Raw genomic sequence first — 6601 nt, 5'->3', positions numbered from 1 at the left:
CTCCAGCCTGGGCTACAAAGTGAGACTCTGTCTCAAAAAAAAGAAAGTCTTCTCAATGGACTCCCCAGCCTCCTCAGCTCTATCAGTAGCAGTTATGAGGGTTATGGAGAGCATTCCTTGCATTGGAAGTAAGACCTCCCACTTCAACAGGTTGATTTTCCACAGTCAGCAGCATTAGGCACAATGGATCATGCCCTCCCTTTTGATGAGGCTGACCTAGAAATGAGGCTTTTTGTGACAGAAATAGGGATGAAAAGCATTGTGAGATCAGTCCTGGTCCCTCAACACAGGCAGTCATGTCGAGGCCGTGTGACGGTCTCTGGGATGTCCCTGTCTCCTGGCTCTTCCCTTATGATCCAGGCCTTTCATTCTCAGGCTCCTCACACATTTTTCCTCTTGTCTCTGGTAACTTGATGTTGGAGGTCCCCAGGAGTTAGTCAGGGTCTTCTTCTCTATCTGCGCACAATCCCTTGGTGACCTTATCCAGTCTCAAGGTTTTAAATGCTGTTGATTCTCCAACAACTACCAAACACATACCTCCAGCCCAGCTCTCTCTCTTTGGACTGGTACCTCGAACTGTCTATTTGAGATCCTCACTTGGAGGTCTAACAGACCCTTCAGACTTATGTCCCACATTAGCTGGGTGTGGTGGCGTGCGCCTGTAACCTCAGCTACTCCGGAGGCTGACACACAACAATTGCCTAAACCTGGGAGGCAGAGGTTGCAGTGAGCTGAGATCATGCCACTGTACTCTAGCCTGGGTGACAGAGCCAGACTGTCTCAAAGAAAAAAAAAAAAAGCTACCCATTGCTCCCCCATTCTCCTTTCTGCTTTATTTTTTCCATAGAGCTTATCACCTTCACAGTCTGTGTAATTTACATGTATGTTTATTGTGAGTACACATTATGTGTCTAGGTCACTGGAATGTGACCTCCGTGAAAGCAGAGATTTTTTTGTATGTATGTCCTGTGTTCTCTGATGAGTCCCACATACCTCTAACCACGCCTGGCACATAGGTACTCAAGAAATGTTTGCTGAATAAGGCTCCTCAAATCAAGAGCCCCAGTAGGCCCTATGAACGCTGCAAAATAATTGTACTATAGGGACCCGTTTGTGGGAATACTCACAGCTCTAAAAGCCTTAATTAAGAGGGATCTGAACACCCTAAGACGTTTCTGCATAATTCCCGGCAGCAACTTCGCAAAGCATTATGGCTGCCACACACTGTCCCTGAGATGTCAGAGTCACTGACGGATTTGGGCAGCCTTCACCAGATGCTGATGTCGCTGAGTCTCCACTCACGACAGGTTCACCACTGGCAGGTTCACCAAGGTGTGAAGACACCCCCACTCCTCATGTGACAAGTTACTGGTGGCCCAACCCCTGTTTATCTGTGGGAACTTCAGCCCTTCCTGACGAAGCAGCTGTGAGGGAGGCCGCGCGCTGGCTGAGGTCAGAGAGGGGGGAATCCTCACTCGTCTCTGACCTCAGCCCGCGCGCGGCCTCCCTCACAGCTGCTCCAACAGCTCAGAGTCTTTGGCAGCAGAGCTGCACCAACGGCCCTGGAAGGTGTAAGTGCGCCTTCCAGCCAGCAGAGGGCAGGAGCGGCTGCGAGGTCCAAGGCCGGGCCTGCGCGGGCTCCGGCCTGGCGCCTTTCACCACTGGTTCCGCCTGTCCCCTCAGCTCCCCGCTTCCTCTTGGACAGGAGTGAAGTAGTGGAGGAGGGCTGGGGCAGTGAGCGTGTGCGGGTCTGCAGGTGTGCGCGTGTGTGTTGGTGTAGGGAATCCTGTGCTTCGGGAAAGCTTTTCCGGCCGACATGAAGTTCTCTGGGCTCACGGGTCCGATTTTCCCACAGCAAATGTCTGTACTATGCGGACATTGAAATAGAATAAGGTCTACGTATCACCCGATGGCGGCTCACAGGCTGTTGGGAGGGGATCTGAAGCCACTCCACCGAGCCAACCCGCTTCCATTGTAGAGACAACCCCTAGACTTGCCTGCACCGCGCTGGAAAGAGCTGCCTGGAGGGAGGACGTCGAGCAGAGGCAACTCCTCCGGTGCGGCCCTTTAAGTGCTGGGGCCGATTTCAGCCGCCGCCACAGTGGTCGTCAGGGGACGCTGAGCCCCCGAGACCCCGCGGGCCGAGAGGCACCAGAGCTGTGTCTCCTGGTTCTTAGCTGAGACGACTTGAGCGTTCAAAAGCCTCCTTAACCACCGAGGAAGCAGGAGAATAAACAGTCTTCAAATAATGAGCACCTGCTGTATGCCACGAGCTCTCCATCGCGGAAGTGGCTGGATGTGCAGGAGGGCAGGGCGGGGAAGGAGGGACGGCTGCCCCACTCTCGGCCTGCCTGCCGCGGGCTCTGGTCAAGTCTATGCCGGATAGCTAGGTTAGTTTACAGTTGAATTTCACAGCTTCGTTCTTTTTTTTTTTTTTGAGACAGAGTTTCGCTCTTGTTACCCAAGCTGGAGGGCAATGGCGCGATCTCGGCTCACCGCAACCTCCGCCTCCTGGGTTCAGGCAATTCTCCTGCCTTAGCCTCCTGAGTAGCTGGGATTACAGGCACGCACCACCATGCCCAGCTAATTTTTTGTATTTTTAGTAGAGACGGGGTTTCACCATGTTGACCAGGATGGTCTCTATCTCTTGACCTCGTGATCCACCCGCCTCGGCCTCCCAAAGTGCTGGGATTACAGGCGTGAGCCACCGCGCCCGGCCTAGCTTCATTCTTTAAACTTTCTGTTATCAGGGACCATTCCTTAGCAGGCTCAGAAAGGGCTAAAGTGAGGTAGGCTGTTTGATTTTTCTTTTACATATACAGATATGTTGTGCATACAAATGGCAGAGGTAAATTCAAACATTGGGAGAGGAAATGTAGTGAAAAGGATGAAGACATCCTATTTGTCTTTTCCAGATGCAACACTTTGCAGTGTTTTGATATCCTTTTACTGTCTGTGCATAGCTACATGCTATATTCATAAGCTCATTGACATGTATATAGATTAGTGTTTATCTCCCATTTCCCCCCCCAATACTAACATTCTATGCACAACATTCTACAACATTACCTCTTTCCCACTAACAATGTATTTTAGACATATTTCACACCAGTAACAAGAGTATACCTCATTCTATTTTAATGTCTTTATAGTGCAGGCATACCTCAGAGATATTGTGGGTTTGGTACTAGACTATTGCAATTTTTATTTTTAAAAACACACTTTTTTTTTTGTTTCCCAGTGCATGTAACAGTTATACTGAAGCTGGCCATTGAGACTTGAGAACTCACAGGAAATAGAGTTTGTACATCTTGTACATTTGCATTTGAGTAAACAAAAACTTCCTTGGCACAGTGCTTGGATTATGGACAGTGTTTTGAGGGTTCCAGTCCTAACTCTAAGTGTATGATACAATCAGTTAGTCAACCTTTATAAGCAGGTAGGGCACAATGGATTGAGGGTGAAATTACGGTCTGGGCCTGGGGTATCAGTGCAGTGATGGAAAGGCATATACAGGGAGATAACTGGAGGGGTCAGTTTGTCAGACAGGGACTAGCCTTAGGATGCTGGCTTCCTGGAAAAACAACAGAGGAACTCAGACATGATTCACAAGCCTCGGGCCATGACCATCTGGAAAGACCAAGCAGAGACTGGTGTGGTCCAGTGAAGGTAGGTTTGATGGCTGTGGATGCAGCCACAGGGGAGTCCCTTAATCCTTCTTACAGGTCACCAAGGAGAACTGCAGTAAGGCATTTCAAGTAGTCACTTACTGAAGACTGCTCCAAGCAGGTCACCCTGCCATTAGCATGGACATGGAAGGTAGGGTGGATCAGTGGCTGGGCCTCCCTGAGGAAGGCTGCTGCATGGGAGGCCTTGTTAGAGACATCTTGGGAATTTTTCTTGCCAGTTTTTCATCATTTCCTATTGGCCTCCTTTTGGGCAGAGGTCACATATATCAGAGATAATGCAATGTGCAAGAATGGCCTGCAAAAGCAGTGTAATTCTCCATCCCATACAGCTTCCAAAGACTTCTGGCTGTTAATAATTTTTTGTAGGAGGAAAATTCATTAATTAGCTAGCCATGGTCCTAACTCATTATTTTCTGCAGTTTTAAGAGAATGCCAGGCTTGGACGTCTACATAAAGCACATTGCCTTTATGAAAGGACACATGGGAGTTAGAATGAGAGCTCTGCTACTCACCAACCACGTCACCTCAGACAAGGAGCTTGCCTGCTCTGTTCCACCAGGGAAACAGTAAAACCCGTTATGAATGCAGCAGATAATAAGCCTGCTGGTGCATCACTACTAGCATCTTGAGCACGGGTGAACATGTGTGCCATCTCAGTAAAGAGAAGAGTGTTATCCCCCGGGACCATACCTTAGTGAGTTTGAATCCCAATTGCCTTGTATGAAATGGGTGAACCAAAGTGCTGGTGGTTTCTTCTTTATTTTTAAGTCTCCTTGTTAAACCATAAGACACAAAAACAGTGAATAGTGTTGGGACATTTTGACTGTTTAGCACCTGGCAAATAAATCTTCATTTTAGGTTTAATGAGTTTGATGCCTCTTGTTCTCCTGAGACCAATAGTAGGTTACAGAAGGAACCTCATTAGACATGGATATGGATGGGATGCAGTATGTGAATGTCTGCTGACTCACAGGTTCTCCTAGCATACTAGTCAGTCCTCAGATCTAGAGGCATGACATTACTGTAGCCATTTGTGCTTACTGATATTTTCCACTGGACAATTGAATGATAGTTCTGAGGGACAGTCCTTGGTCATCCCCTGCAATAAAACTGGTTAGTTTTTGTTAGAAAGTTTTAAAATAGTTATGCAATTTGCATCTAGCAATAATTTAATCACAGAATATTTCACGATATTTTAAGAATATTTGACTTTCAGGACCTATCAGCACAGAGATATGGAGAACATTACATTTTCTGCAGACGGTTTGCCACAAACACACCCACACCCACACCCACATCAGGAACTCTGCAGAACACAGAGAGTCTGAGCTGGAAAGAGGTTGAGAACTCTTTTATTATAAGCCTCTCCTTTTCCAACTGAGAGAAAGATGAGGTGATCTGCCAAGGTCCCACAAAAATTAATGGTAGATTTGGAATTGTTCACATATGCCTTTCTCTTCAAGATTCTATATGGACTAAGTGGAAATAAAAAGCAAGGTGGGCCTCTAGGTGTTATGGAATGAATTGTGTTCCCCCAAAATTCATATGTGAAGCCATATTCTTTGGTAGCTCCTAAAGTGACAGTGTTTGAGGATGGGGCTTTTCAAGAGGTAATTAAGTTAAAATGAGGCTTTTAGGTTGGGCCCTAATCAAGTTTGATTGGTGTCCTCATAAGAAGGGGAGATTAGGACACTCAAGAGACACCCAGGATGGGAACATGCACAGAGGAGTGACCATGTGAGGACACAGCGAGAAGGCAACTGTCTGCAGGCCATGGACTGAGGCCTCAGAAGAAACCAGAACTGCTGATGCTTTACTTTGTGTGATACTGAGTGTCAACTTGATTGGATTGAAGGATACAAAGTATTGATCCTGGGTGTTTCTGTGAGGTTGTTGCCAAAAGAGATTGACATTTGAGTCAGTGGGCTGGGGAAGGCAGATCCACTTTTAATCTGGTGGGCACAATCTAATCAGCTGCCAGTGAATATAAAGCAGGCAGAAAAACAGGAAAAGGAGAGACTGTCCTAGCCTCCCTGAGTCTACATCTTTCTCCTGTGTGGGGTGCTTCCTGCCCTCGAACATTGGACTCCAAGTTCTTCAGTTTTGGGACTCTGACTGGCTCTCCTTGATCTTCAGCTTGCAGACAGCCTAGTGTAGGACCTTGTGATCCTGTAAATTAATACTTAATAAACTCCCACACACACGTGTGTGTGTGTTTGTTGTATGTGTATCCTTAATATTCTGTCTCTCTAGAAAACCGTGTCTTATACACCTTGGATTTCTAGTTTCTAGAACTGTGAGAAAATAAGTTTCTCTTGTATAAGCCACCTAGTCTGTGGTATTTCATTCTAGCAGCCCCAGGAAGGAAATAGAATAGATAATCTGTAGAGGTCTCCACGAGAAAGGGCAGGGCAGAAGGGAGGAATTAGAGAGAAGGAAGGTGCTAGAGAGGGGTGCTTGAGAGGGACAGAAGAATTGTTAAGTGAGTTGCTCTGATGAGTCTGTAGAAGAGTGAGGAGAGATAGAGACAAACAGTTCATTTGAAGTATGGAGCTGGGGTAATGGAAAAGTAGGACCAAGGTCTCAGGGGAAGGGAGACATACATGCTCTACTCTCCTCCTTTTCATTCCCTCCTCTGGGAGGAAAATATAACTCCAGGGTGGACCCTCTTTCTTCTCACCTCCTGGACAAGACTGTCTTCTCTAGGTCAAGAACTTTGAAAATCTCCTGAATCCTCTACCCAGATTCCTATCCTCCAATAATTTGAATCATTGGGATCCCTGACATTTGGAATGAGACAATTCCCCCCAGCCCCAGTCTCTGTCTGGGTCAATTTTCCATTCTTACTTTACTGATCTATCAGAAGCATTTAACACAGTATCACTCCCTCCACCTGGGATGATCTGGGAATG

The 6601-nt window shown here is 47.1% G+C and overlaps 1 long non-coding RNA gene across 1 annotated transcript; it reads left to right on the top strand.

Annotated features, from left to right (window-relative positions):
- Positions 1-1532: 1532 nt before the first annotated feature.
- LOC144577365 (uncharacterized) lies at positions 1533-4550 on the top strand. Its single transcript, XR_013521070.1, has 3 exons — positions 1533-1756; positions 3726-3819; positions 4109-4550. It is a non-coding gene; the product is annotated as an uncharacterized LOC144577365 (long non-coding RNA).
- The last annotated feature ends 2051 nt before the right edge of the window (positions 4551-6601 follow it).

Source organism: Callithrix jacchus, chromosome 8 (genome assembly GCF_049354715.1).
Source record: "Callithrix jacchus isolate 240 chromosome 8, calJac240_pri, whole genome shotgun sequence".
NCBI lineage: Eukaryota > Metazoa > Chordata > Mammalia > Primates > Cebidae > Callithrix > Callithrix jacchus.
This window is presented reverse-complemented; position numbering and strand designations above follow the sequence as displayed.